The 14251-nt window shown below is 54.4% G+C and overlaps 3 non-coding genes across 3 annotated transcripts; 2 read left to right on the top strand and 1 right to left on the bottom strand.

The window, feature by feature from the left end:
* Positions 1 to 4304: 4304 nt before the first annotated feature.
* LOC140215105 (U2 spliceosomal RNA) lies at positions 4305 to 4496 on the bottom strand. The gene has a single exon (XR_011892025.1). It is a non-coding gene; the product is annotated as a U2 spliceosomal RNA (small nuclear RNA).
* Positions 4497 to 10147: 5651 nt separating this feature from the next.
* LOC140215106 (small subunit ribosomal RNA) lies at positions 10148 to 11962 on the top strand. Its single transcript, XR_011892026.1, has one exon. It is a non-coding gene; the product is annotated as a small subunit ribosomal RNA (ribosomal RNA).
* Positions 11963 to 13536: 1574 nt separating this feature from the next.
* On the top strand, positions 13537 to 13689 carry LOC140215104 (5.8S ribosomal RNA). The gene has a single exon (XR_011892024.1). It is a non-coding gene; the product is annotated as a 5.8S ribosomal RNA (ribosomal RNA).
* The last annotated feature ends 562 nt before the right edge of the window (positions 13690 to 14251 follow it).

Genomic DNA, 14251 nt, shown 5'->3' on the forward strand with positions numbered 1-14251 from the left:
CAGCAACAACAATCCCGTGGGTTCAGTTGCAGTCCCCGCGTGGCTTAAGCGCCGAGCATTTTTACTCGCTACCTGGCTTAAGCGCCGAGCATTTTTATCGCGCTACCTGGCTTAAGCGCCGAGCATTTTCAGCCTTAAGCGCGGGCGTTCGGCGCTCTCCGTGGCCGCCCCGGCTGACGTGGTTGCGGACTTTGCCGCGCGCCGGCGCCGACAGACTTCCACCGGAATGCATACAATTTCAGCAACAATCCCGTGGCTTCAGTTTTAGTCCCCGCGTGGCTTAAGCGCCGAGCATTTTTTCTCGCTACCTGGCGTAAGCGCCGAGCATTTTCAGGCTTAAGCGCGGGCGTTCGGCGCTCTCCGTGGCCGCCCCGGCTGACGTGGTTGCGGACTTTGCCGCGCGCAGCTTGAGCGGTGAGCATTTTCAGTCGCCATATGTGGCTTAAGCGCGGGCGGGGTGTGGCCGCCCCGGCTGACGTGGTAGCGGACTTGGCGTAATGTTGCCCGTTGTTTCACAGGAAACGGGCACCGCGAATTTCATGCTTTCTTTCCAGCTTGGAACGTTTGGCTTTGTGTGCGGGTGCTGCATTTAAGGAGCTGTGTATAACTTTATAGAGCGTCTCAAGAAAAACAATTTGTTTGAAGCTTCACACGTGAGAGGAGCGGCTTCTGAGTACGAGGCGGTTTTCCTTTTTTTTTTTTTCTGCCGATAATTGTACTCATCTGCCACGTCTCTCACCACGATATGATATTTTTTTGGGGGGTTTCTCCTTTGATCCTCAAGTGAACGGACTGTCCAGTACTGATGCCATTTACAAAAATCCAAAACAGCAGAGGCCCGCACCTGCTCAATCAACGCCAACTCAATTTAAGGAAGGGCTGTTCAAAAGCTGATCGAAACCATCCAGTTTGGGAAAACCTATTTTATGCAGTAGTTTTTATTATTATTTTTTTTTTATTGTGAGAGACGTGAAATCCACACCACGAAATGAACGTCCCTTTGTTACCCTTTTGTTACCGCGGCTTCGAAACCGTGCGTAATACCAATTTAATTGTGTCCTGGTTGGCCGTTTGTCAGCACTTTGTGTTCTTCTAGAAAATCAACTACTAGTTTATAAATTACGTGCGCGAAATTTTCCTCCGTGTGCACCACCAAAATACTTAAAGAAGAGAGAATGCGTCCGGGGCCTTGGGATTTCGAAAATGCCGTGCTCTGAAATTTTCACATCCGCCATTGGAAAGATAATTATTATCCGTCGTAAAAAAGAAAAAAAAAAAGAAAGAAATCACATTTGAAATTATCATTGAAAGTGGCCACGTTTTTCGGGGCATGTCTTGATGAAATAATTTCAGTTCAGTTCAGCATGATTGGATTTCATCTTTTCCAGTATTCTCAGTACTCTCGTTGTAGTACCAATTGCCGGCAGATTTTTTTTTTAGTTGTTTAGAGTTATACATTCCTGAACGATGTTTTTCTTTTCCTCAAAGCTAGCCATAGAACCAGCGCTTTCTATAAAATCATGACAATAAGAATCCAGCATATCGGTTCATCTTCGGCGCGATTAAAGTTCGGGAACTGGCGATTTTTTATTGCCGTGATCAAGAAGGTTAACACCAGATAAGGCGTGATATTTCAGCATACCAGTCACGATATCTAATCGAATCTAAGATTGAAATGGCGTTCTGAATTCTTTCGGTTCCAGATAGAAAGAAACAGAAAAAAAAAAAAAAAGAAAGGATGTGATTGATTGCCATTCAAATCTGAAGACCGCGTGGAGAAAGTGTTCCGGTTTACATTCGGCAAATCAAAATGAACGGCTAAAATTAATCCATCGTCTGGTTTCATGCGCGAGATCACGTAAAAGGCAGCCATTCTTCTTAGCATGGTTTCTCTCTTTTGCTCTCTCATTCGCGCACGGAAATTTCTTCGTACGGGAATTTTATGAAGCGAAGGCGGCTGCAGACCATTTTCTTTGTTTAGTTCATGTTCGTAGGCGCAAATTACAAACCTAACACTTGGAGCAACATTTCCACTACTCTAGAGGGGCATAAACTGTAGACAGTGCACGCTTTCTCATTTATCCAATCGCTCGCAAACACATTGCATTGCTAGTCTACAGTGGCAATACAAAGTGACGTTTCACCATGCACGTCGAAGTTCATTACCAGTACCGCGCCAGCATCGACCGGCCGGCGAAGCGACGAGCTCAGCAGCGCATGCGCAAGGCCCGACACCACCCCAACCGAGCTTCCCTGCTTATCGGAGAGAGCAAGTGCGCGTGAACACGGGCGCGTCTGAGTATCTGGATTTAAAAAAAAAAAGAAAAAGAAAGCGTTTCCGAGATATTGACAAAGACAAGTGGTCGCGGTCGCTCTGAATCTTATCGTATTATAGAAAACGTGGGATGGCGGCGCTTCCTCGAGGGTCAGAAAGTACAATCGTCGAACTAGGTGGCAAGTGGAGTACATCCTTTTTCTTGGAACGGTTTGCAATTGACTGCTTGAATGTGCCGACCACGCGTCGCGGGTCGCGTATAGAGCCAACCGTTGGCAAGCACGCGTCTAGCGTAGCAGCAGAACCGATCGCGGTTGCGATAACCCATCGTTGGCAGCGAAAAAGAAAAACACCCACACGCAGTTTGTAGCAATAACCGTACAAATCAATGTGGTTTTAAATATAGCTTCACTGGTCACCCAAGAAGGGCACCGAAACTTTCTCATGACGCACACCGCTGTAGTCCACAAAGAACAAAGCGCACAAAATAGATATGATACAGCCGCACCGCATTATTTCGTGTTTTCACCATTTCATTACTTTCGTGTGCATGCGCGCTAGGGCCACGCAGGCCAGGAGTAAAAGGCACGAAAAAAAAAAAAAAAATGGTACGCAATCCTAAGCTTTGACTTGACTGCTGTGGCACTCGCATTTGTGTTCTTTACCTTAGGCGAACGCAATGCGCAAACTGAACTGGAATTTCCAATAATGGAAATTCCTGTTTGGCTCATATTTGCGTTTTTCGCCCGAGCAAGCGCTTCACTGCACTACGCTTTGCCCCTTCAACGTGGCTACACTGCCCGGCAGGCGTGTTCTGCGTAGGGCCGAACCTGCAGGCAAAAAGCATGGGCGCCGCCATCTTGTTGAGAGCGGCGCCAGGGACACAATCGCGCCTAGCTCATTGAGTTTTCCCCCAAAACTGAAAAAAATTTGACTTCATTAAACGAGAAAGATGCCACGAGTGTCCCAACAAAAAGCTTTGAGGATTACCGAAGGGTAACTGAGGGCGACGCAACGGGCTCTGGAAAGAAGGATGATGGGTGTGGCGTCACGGGGGGATCGGAATAGAGCAGATTGGGGTGTGCGAGAACAAACGCTCGTTAATGACACCAAAGTTTAAACCAGGAAAAACAAATGGGCATGCGCAGGGCATGCAATCTGGGGGGAAGATAACCGGTGGCCATTAAGGGTTACAGACTGAATTCCGAGAGGAGGGAAGCGTAGCAGGGGGTGGCAGAAAGGTAGGAGGGCAGATTAGATTAGGGACTACATGGCGACAATCGGCACCTGACCGGGGTACTTGGAGGATCATGGGAGATGCCTTTGCCCTGCAGTGGGCGTAGCCAGGATGATGATGATGATGATGTTCATGATGAAAAGGTAGCAACAGGTCTTCGTAACATACAGGTTAGAAAGATGAGGCACCTTTTAACCCTTGAATATATTTCGCCACATTCGGGCATACGACAAGTTTGTTTTCGAGGCGCTCGGTCCCACTGCTGCGAAAATGTGTACACAAAGGCTGCACAGTAGTTGCCAGAAATCGGGCACTCTATTTTTCTTTCATAGGGAATCTTTCTTCCACTTGGGCAGCGGATTTCGGCGGCAGGGCGAGCTTGCGTGGGCGCGGTGGTTTACGGATCCAAGCGATAGTGAACTCCAAAATCCAGTGTTGGCTTTGAGTGGGATTCATATTGATTGCGAACCCCACGGCTAATCCTACCCCCCATCCCCCCAAGTGGCTCTTTACAGGAGACAATCATTCAGAGACATCGGACAAATAGGAATTCTGGTTCTTTCTTTTGCTTTCATTAATTTTTCTCGAAGCCCATAACTAGAAATTTGCTGGAGCGGCTGTCCCATTTGCGACGCAACAAGTGCGACGCTACACACAGATGGAGTGGCAGTTTAATTACTCTCGTGGTCCGCGAACCGGCATCGTTGCGTGTAGTATAGGAATGGTGCGTGTCAAGTCAGTGCTCGCGTTGAGCTTGTGCTCTTCATTTTGATTGAATGAAGTCTCACCTAAGTGAGCGGGGCCGATCCCGGAGGTAGTGCAATACCGGGCCGACCTGCGGCGGAGGTGAAGCAGGCTTCAAGCACTCCGCCAACTTCCAAAAATAGGTTTAATATCGTGGGTCCATATAGAACCCGTATCAGATATTAAGCTGATAAGAACAGAGTTTTTTATTTATGCTAGTTACAAATACATCAAAAATATGTTACAAAACCAAGGAAAAAACGGATAAAAGGTGTATAATCTAAAAACGCAAACAAATGACTAAAAAAACTAGTTAGTGGTGTTAGTGATAAAAGGCTAAAACTGTAAAGGTGTAAAATACATGGCAAAACGCTTCTCTAAAACATAAAAGATCATTAAGAGGTGCCTACATGGGCTTTAAAAATCTTCGTAGATGGGCTTCGTAAATCTTCGTACATGGGCTTTAAAAATCTACACTTTGATCTTAGCCAAAAGGCCGAGAAGCGATGTCCTTCACTTCACTTCATTGTACTACTGCCTTGTGGGCGCCCTGCCGACATGGGTAACCTCAGCAACAGCGTGGGCAATATTATAAAATTCAGCCTGTGTACAGACTCAACGCTCCCTATCTCACGGATGAATTCGCAACGCCTCAGTCTTTCGCTGTTAACGAAACGCTGTCGCGTAGAAACGAGACCCGAGTGCAAGCTTGCTTGTAACGCGAAACCAACCAAGGCAACCTCGTAGAAAACGGAACAGGCGAGCGGAAAAAAAACGCGCCAGGGGAATGCTTACTTCCGTCTGAATGCGACCGCTCAAGGTGACCTTCCTTGAGGGCTTCGTTTCAAGCCCGTGTGCAATTGTAATATACTACGCGCATTTCCTTCATTTCTTTTTATTTACCGCAAGGCCCACTGAAAATTTTGATACGGCACAGGCCGGGACGGATCGCAACGTGTCGAATCGACCGGTAGAATTAGGTAGCATGCCCCATGTACGAAGACGAGCAACATAGAAGTGAATGACAAAATAAATATAGAAAACGCTGCACACTCCTTCCAACCGGAAACATAGAGGGGAGAAAGATCGCCATCTGAAACACAGGCATTGTAAAAAAAAGAAAAAAAAAAGTGCTACCTCATCATCTTTACCATTACCGTGTGTGTGTATGTATATATGCATGTGTGTGTGTGTGTGTTTGTGTATTTATATATATATATATATATATATATATATATATATACGCACACATGCTAGCATAGCTTAAACGCAGCTGGAAAGCTCAGCCTTGCACAAGAACCACCCCCTGTCGCAAACCCCTTTGAAACATTCAAATGCCAAACACGAGTAGAGCGAGGTCGTTCGAACCTGGCGCCAAAACGCATTGGCGCCATCTGTGTACGGAACTAGGAAAACCTGCGGACTTTGCAATACAGAAAGAAAGGTAGATGGCGCGAGCTAACGCTCCATTGCATACTAAGAACGAGAGTTAGTGAATAATGGCAGAAACGTCTTGGGAAGAGAAAAAAAAAAAAAACACGCAAAAGTTGTTGGCTTGTGCAAGCACTCTATGTTACAGCGATTAAAGAGCATAGCATCTTCTACAACAGCAGCTACAAAAAGAAGAAGAACGTGAGAGAGGGAGAGAGACAGGCGTGTTTCTTTGGAATGCAGAGCATGCAGCACATACTATAAAGTGCCAAAGAGACGGGGAAAGCAGATGGCGCGAAGGTGTATGTCCTCAAAGCTTGAAAGCAATTTCTAAATTACATGTACCGAAGTCCACCTACTCTCATCAGGTTGCTCCCGCCTCCAGTTGCGTTTAAAGTGAAATTACAGTCGCCTCAAAGGCAGACAGAGAGAGAGTGAAAATAGGTACACTTGCTTCGCGCAGCTGCAGCCGTTCAAATTTTACAGCAAGAGCACTCCCGAAGCAACAAAGTCCGCTGCCGCCTGGGCGCAATGCGCTCGCTTCAGTAAATTGCCGTGCTGGCCTCGGCAACCAAGAGGTGTAGTGCGGCAGACTGCTGCATTGTAGCACACCGCAAACCGTGCAGACGTAAGCGATCGCCTCGACATCGCTGCGAGCGCTCGAAGAGACAAAGTCCGAAACCACGTGTGCCGGGGCGGTGCGAGCGCGACGCCTTTGACGCAACTTTTGCGTACAAGCCGCCGCACCGCCACGACGGAATCGCTGGCATCCCGCACGCAGCTGCATTGTGTCACGCCGGCAATCGTTGAAACACCACGCAGTCGTCGGCGTCGGCCCCGACATGGTTGCGAGCGCTGGAAGAGACAAAGTCCGAAACCGCGTGTGCCGGGGCGGCGCGAGCGCGACGCCTTTGACGCAACTTTTGCGTACAAGCCGCCGCACGGACACGACGGAGCCGGTGTCACCCTGCAGAGGGCTGCACTATAGCACGCCGGGAACCGGCAAAGAACCGCGCAGACGTCGTCGTTGGCCGCGGCGTTGCCGCGAGCACGCGAAGAGACAAAGTCCGAAAGGACGTCAGCCGGGGCGTCGAGCACGCCGCCCGCACTGTTCGCACGCGTGCTCGGAAATGGCGAAGGGGCCGCGCTAGCGTGCCTTGAATCGGTGAGCGGCGGTACCGCGGCGATCGCCAGAGCTCGAATCCGCCCTGCAAAAGCCAAATATTGGCGCTCGGCTCGGCGCAGTACGCCGCCGCGTCGCACGAGTACGGCCCCATGGAGGTCTGGGCACTTATCGCTGCTACTGTAAGGGGCCGTACGGCCCCGGCCGACATTGTACCGTAGTGCGATTTTCGGCTTGCGCGTGCTCGTGGCGTAGTCCGCGCACCGTTCCGACGTCGACAATCGTGCCCACGACTACGCGAGCGCTGGAAGAGACAAAGTCCGAAACCGCGTGTGCCGGGGCGGCGCGAGCGCGACGCCTTTGACGCAACTTTTGCGTACAAGCCGCCGCACGGACACGACGGAGCCGGTGTCGCCCTGCAGAGGGCTGCACTATAGCACGCCGGGAACCGGCAAAGAACCGCGCAGACGTCGTCGTTGGCCGCGGCGTTGCCGCGAGCACGCGAAGAGACAAAGTCCGAAACGACGTCAGCCGGGGCGTCGAGCACGCCGCCCGCACTGTTCGCACGCGTGCTCGGAAATGGCGAAGGGGCCGCGCTAGCGTGCCTTGAATCGGTGAGCGGCGGTACCGCGGCGATAGCCAGAGCTCGAATCCGCCCTGCAAAAGCCAAATATTGGCGCTCGGCTCGGCGCAGTACGCCGCCGCGTCGCACGAGTACGGCCCCATGGAGGTCTGGGCACTTATCGCTGCTACTGTAAGGGGCCGTACGGCCCCGGCCGACATTGTACCGTAGTGCGATTTTCGTCTTGCGCGTGCTCGTGGCGGTGTCCGCGCACCGTTCCGACGTCGACAATCGTGCCCACGACTACGCGAGCGCTGGAAGAGACAAAGTCCGAAACCGCGTGTGCCGGGGCGGCGCGAGCGCGACGCCTTTGACGCAACTTTTGCGTACAAGCCGCCGCACGGACACGACGGAATCGCTGGCATCCCGCACGCAGCTGCATTGTGTCACGCCGGCAATCGTTGAAACACCACGCAGTCGTCGGCGTCGGCCCCGACATGGTTGCGAGCGCTGGAAGAGACAAAGTCCGAAACCGCGTGTGCCGGGGCGGCGCGAGCGCGACGCCTTTGACGCAACTTTTGCGTACAAGCCGCCGCACGGACACGACGGAGCCGGTGTCGCCCTGCAGAGGGCTGCACTATAGCACGCCGGGAACCGGCAAAGAACCGCGCAGACGTCGTCGTTGGCCGCGGCGTTGCCGCGAGCACGCGAAGAGACAAAGTCCGAAACGACGTCAGCCGGGGCGTCGAGCACGCCGCCCGCACTGTTCGCACGCGTGCTCGGAAATGGCGAAGGGGCCGCGCTAGCGTGCCTTGAATCGGTGAGCGGCGGTACCGCGGCGATCGCCAGAGCTCGAATCCGCCCTGCAAAAGCCAAATATTGGCGCTCGGCTCGGCGCAGTACGCCGCCGCGTCGCACGAGTACGGCCCCATGGAGGTCTGGGCACTTATCGCTGCTACTGTAAGGGGCCGTACGGCCCCGGCCGACATTGTACCGTAGTGCGATTTTCGTCTTGCGCGTGCTCGTGGCGGTGTCCGCGCACCGTTGCGACGTCGACAATCGTGCCCACGACTACGCGAGCGCTGGAAGAGACAAAGTCCGAAACCGCGTGTGCCGGGGCGGCGCGAGCGCGACGCCTTTGACGCAACTTTTGCGTACAAGCCGCCGCACGGCCACGACGGAGCCGGTGTCACCCTGCAGAGGGCTGCACTGTAGCACGCCGGGAACCGGCAAAGAACCGCGCAGACGTCGTCGTTGGCCGCGGCGTTGCCGCGAGCACGCGAAGAGACAAAGTCCGAAACGACGTCAGCCGGGGCGTCGAGCACGCCGCCCGCACTGTTCGCACGCGTGCTCGGAAATGGCGAAGGGGCCGCGCTAGCGTGCCTTGAATCGGTGAGCGGCGGTACCGCGGCGATCGCCAGAGCTCGAATCCGCCCTGCAAAAGCCAAATATTGGCGCTCGGCTCGGCGCAGTACGCCGCCGCGTCGCACGAGTACGGCCCCATGGAGGTCTGGGCACTTATCGCTGCTACTGTAAGGGGCCGTACGGCCCCGGCCGACATTGTACCGTAGTGCGATTTTCGTCTTGCGCGTGCTCGTGGCGGTGTCCGCGCACCGTTGCGACGTCGACAATCGTGCCCACGACTACGCGAGCGCTGGAAGAGACAAAGTCCGAAACCGCGTGTGCCGGGGCGGCGCGAGCGCGACGCCTTTGACGCAACTTTTGCGTACAAGCCGCCGCACGGCCACGACGGAGCCGGTGTCACCCTGCAGAGGGCTGCACTGTAGCACGCCGGGAACCGGCAAAGAACCGCGCAGACGTCGTCGTTGGCCGCGGCGTTGCCGCGAGCACGCGAAGAGACAAAGTCCGAAACGACGTCAGCCGGGGCGTCGAGCACGCCGCCCGCACTGTTCGCACTCGTGCTCGGAAATGGCGAAGGGGCCGTGCTAGCGTGCCTCGAATCGATCGGCCGGGGGCCCCGTAGGGCGACAGACAGGCAATTGTGCAGGAAACCGTACTGGCCATTGGCGAGAAATTGCCGTTCGCGCATTCGGTGGACGCGCTGCGCTTTCACGACTTCGGCATTGTGCTGCCGACGTAAGCTTTCAATCTTGCTCGCGGCGTTACGAGGCGGCACGATTTTCGCCAAACGCTCGTCGAAAGTGGCACGAGTACGGCCCCATGGAGGTCTGGGTACTTATCGCTGCTATTATATGGGGGTCCCAGAGAGCAGTCGCCCCCAAAGCGACCTGGGTGTTTGATATGCGGCGGGCTTCGTGCCCGTCAAGCGTGTCCCCGGTATCGCTCCCGTGGATCCCACAGCTGACGTCTGCAGCCTCATCCGCTTGATGCGTTAGGGGCTGGTTGTCGGACGACGCTTTTTCCACGATATCGAAGTGTGTTCCGCATCGTCCTCGGACGAATCAAATACGAAAGCGCCGAAGGCGCGGGCGTGACCCGTCGCCTAGCGGCTTTGCCGTCTCGGCTACGTTGCAAGTGTCGGTCGGTCCACCAGTGCTGCGGGCTCGAGAGAAACCGCAAGCCGCGATCGAGTCGACACAACCGGTCTATCGAGAATGTTGCGTGCTTCTTGCCGCGTGGCGATACCCGGCCCTGCGGGGAGGGCGCCGTTGCGAGCTCGAACGCCGTCGTCTCGGACTGTGCAAAGTGCTACCCTTTGCGAGAACGAAGCGTGTTGGGGCGCCTGAAGGTGGCCTCGGCATCGCAAAAACGGCGTCCGGCCTGCTTGAAAGGCTGGACGCGCAGTTGAACGATTACCTGGTTGATCCTGCCAGTAATCATATGCTTGTCTCAAAGATTAAGCCATGCATGTCTAAGTACATGCCGAAATAAGGCGAAACCGCGAATGGCTCATTAAATCAGTTATGGTTCCTTAGATCGTTTCTTCCTACTTGGATAACTGTGGCAATTCTAGAGCTAATACATGCAGTGAGCCTGAAGCCCTTTGGGCGACGGGTGCTTTTATTAGACCAAGATCGATCGGGTTTCGGCCCGTATTGTGTGGTGACTCTGGATAACTTTGTGCTGATCGCATGGCCACGAGCCGGCGACGTTTCTTTCAAGTGTCTGCCTTATCAACTTTCGATGGTAGGTTACTTGCTTACCATGGTTGTTACGGGTAACGGAGAATCAGGGTTCGATTCCGGAGAGGGAGCCTGAGAAACGGCTACCACATCCAAGGAAGGCAGCAGGCGCGCAAATTACCCACTCCCGGCACGGGGAGGTAGTGACGAAAAATAACAATACGGGACTCTTTTGAGGCCCCGTAATTGAAATGAGTACACTCTAAATCCTTTAACGAGGATCAATTGGAGGGCAAGTCTGGTGCCAGCAGCCGCGGTAATTCCAGCTCCAATAGCGTATACTAAAGCTGCTGCGGTTAAAAAGCTCGTAGTTGGATCTCAGTTCCAGACGAGTAGTGCATCTACCCGATGCGACGGCTCGGACTGAACATCATGCCGGTCCTTTCTTGGTGCACTTCATTGTGTGCCTCGAGAAGGCCGGTGCTTTTACTTTGAAAAAATTAGAGTGCTCAACGCAGGCGAGTCGCCTGAATAAACTTGCATGGAATAATAGAACAAGACCTCGTTTCTGTTCTGTTGGTTTTTGGAATACGAGGTAATGATTAAGAGGGACAGACGGGGGCATTCGTATTGCGGCGCTAGAGGTGAAATTCTTGGACCGTCGCAAGACGAACTACTGCGAAAGCATTTGCCAAGAATGTTTTCTTTGATCAAGAACGAAAGTCAGAGGTTCGAAGGCGATCAGATACCGCCCTAGTTCTGACCATAAACGATGCCAACCAGCGATCCGCCTGAGTTACTCAAATGACTCGGCGGGCAGCTTCCGGGAAACCAAAGTGTTTGGGTTCCGGGGGAAGTATGGTTGCAAAGCTGAAACTTAAAGGAATTGACGGAAGGGCACCACCAGGAGTGGAGCCTGCGGCTTAATTTGACTCAACACGGGAAAACTTACCCGGCCCGGACACTGGGAGGATTGACAGATTGAGAGCTCTTTCTTGATTCGGTGGATGGTGGTGCATGGCCGTTCTTAGTTGGTGGAGCGATTTGTCTGGTTAATTCCGATAACGAACGAGACTCTAGCCTATTAAATAGGTGCGGGGTTCCCAGCACCTTACAACCTTCTTAGAGGGACAAGCGGCTCCTAGCCGCACGAAACAGAGCAATAACAGGTCTGTGATGCCCTTAGATGTCCGGGGCCGCACGCGCGCTACACTGAAGGAAGCAGCGTGTCTTTATCCCTGTCTGAAAAGACTGGGTAACCCGTGGAACTTCTTTCGTGATTGGGATAGGGGCTTGCAATTGTTCCCCTTGAACGAGGAATTCCCAGTAAGCGCGAGTCATAAGCTCGCGTTGATTACGTCCCTGCCCTTTGTACACACCGCCCGTCGCTACTACCGATTGAATGATTTAGTGAGGTCTTCGGACCGATGTCCGGCGCGGCCTTTCGGTTGCGCCGGTCTGTTGGAAAGATGACCAAACTTGATCATTTAGAGGAAGTAAAAGTCGTAACAAGGTTTCCGTAGGTGAACCTGCGGAAGGATCATTACCGGATTGTGAAGGGTGGCGAGCGCCATTGTTTCTACCCCGTGTGGGTGAAGCAGCTCGCTGCGCCCGACGCTTTCCGCCGCTGGCCCCGCTTGGACGCGGGGACGGCTATACCCGAACATGCCGGGGACTGCCTGAATTTTGAGGGGCGCCCCGTGCCAAATTTGTTGCGCCCAGTGGACGCCGGCTGCAACCTTGGACGGTTGGCTTGGCCGCGCCCGCGGGTAGAAACGGCGTAACGCACACTGGGTGGGCTTTCTGTCCGCTTTGGCGCTCTTGCGCGGAATGGGAGTAAGACGACCCGACCTGCTGCTTTGCCCAGTACGAGGGGAACGGCGAAGCGTGCGGTCGGTCAAGGAACTGACGGTCGAGAGCTAATGCCGCTGCCGCTTAGTACACACACGGAACCGTGGTGCGAGCGCTCTCCCGTCCTCCGCGGCAAACGCTGCCGAGTCTGAAAAGTCTGGCGGCTGCCGGTCGCTTCCTGCGGCGAGTATGGAGTAACGACCCGACTTTGTTGCCGCCCAAGTACTAAAGGAACGGTGTGGCGCTCGGTCGGTCATGGAACTGTCGGTATGAGGGTGCGGCTGCCAAGTACGGAAGGAACCGTGGCCTAAAGTGCTCTCCCGTCCTCCGCGGCAAATGCCACCGAGTCCGAAAGGGCCGGAGGCTGCCGGTCGGCTCCTGCTCGTGACGCGCGAGGTGTCGAGATCGCGGTTTAATGCGACGACGTCTGCAGGCTATTCGCCCGCCGCCGAGGGAAAGGCGGCGTTGCTGCGAAGTACCGAAGGAAACGCGGCTTTGCTACGTCGGAAGCGTTCTGCGGTTAGCGGACTTGTGCGCTTTGGGAAGGCGCCGCACGTCGAAAGAGGAAGTACGGACAGACGAGGGACTGTAGTCCCGGATTCGAACGCACTTGCGGCCAGGCCCTTGCTGGCTTCGTCTTCCGCCTCAAGTAGACTTGTTGTGGCGCCGGCGCAGGGAGCCGTCCCTGGCACTGGCCGAGTGGTTTTGGAGAGCTGCGCGAGTACGCGCGCCGGGCTCTTGTCTTTCGTCTCAAGTAGGCTGTTGGATCAACAGCGGTTATGCTGCGGCGATCTGCCGATGCGAAAGTGTGTGTGTGTTTGAGGCCCTTCTATGAACCTACTGCTGACTGAAGCGAAGCACGTCGATGGGGGTGAAGCCCTGCCCGTGGCCGTGTAGCCGTTAAAGACTCCACAGCGGCTTAGCCCTAATCATGGCTCTGTCGCTCTTTGCAATTTTTAGTGGAGCGATGTGAACGTGCACACGAGACACACGGGTCCGGTGGTTGGATGGCAGGTAAAACCGGCTTCGAGTGCGCGCAAACGGCATAAGCTACCTCGAGGGCAAGCGAGGAAGGCGTGGGCGCAAAACACACGCGCGAGTAGCAGGAGTGGAGTGCCATTAGGCTTTCAGCTGCTGAGACGCGGCCGCCGAAAGAGCGAGACTGGAGGAGCGCACGCCGAAAGGCGCTCTTCGAAACCACACACAGGGAGACGCCACGTGCCTAAAACCCTGGTTGTACTGTACTGAATTGAACAAACTATTTTTCACGACTCTAAGCGGTGGATCACTCGGTTCTCGGGTCGATGAAGAACGCAGCCAGCTGCGAGACTTGGTGTGAATTGCAGGACACACTGAGCACTGATTCTTTGAACGCACATTGCGGCCTTGGGTCTTCCCTTGGCTTCGTCTGTCTGAGGGTCGGATCACATATCAAGAGAGACTTCGGCGCACAGGGAACGTGCGTCCGTCGACTCGTTTTGACCGCGTCGGCATCATGGACAGTACGTTGAGCGCTAAAGCCACGCGCCAGCGGCCTCACGAGAGGGAGACGGTGGCAAACCGTTGTGCCAATTCTTCGAAAAGACGGAAACGAGGCATTACTACTGCAGCGTGACGAGTGCGCGCCTCTAGCAAGACCGCCGCAGGATGGAGTCGGATACCTGCAGGGAAAGAGCGGTCCAAGCACGAGGCGCGAACGTCTGTTGCCATGTAGCGCGCACGTTTGCGAGAGAGTCGGAAGCGCACGCTTGCGTGCACGGAAAACGTGGGAATGAAACGCCGGCCGATTCCCGCGCCGTGCGCAAAGCCAGCGCGATCGCAATTTGCGCTGTTTGCCTTCGAAGTACGTCGAGCTCCAGAGCTGGTCGCTCGTTCACGTCACCGCAGTTGTGTGGGCGCCCTTCCGGGCTTCGTCGCAGGAATGGGAATCGGCAGATTCTTGCGAGGAGCGGGGAGGAGAAGGGTGGCCCCCGAAAGCGGTTCG

Source organism: Dermacentor andersoni, unplaced genomic scaffold (genome assembly GCF_023375885.2).
Source record: "Dermacentor andersoni unplaced genomic scaffold, qqDerAnde1_hic_scaffold ctg00000828.1, whole genome shotgun sequence".
Classification (NCBI taxonomy): domain Eukaryota; kingdom Metazoa; phylum Arthropoda; class Arachnida; order Ixodida; family Ixodidae; genus Dermacentor; species Dermacentor andersoni.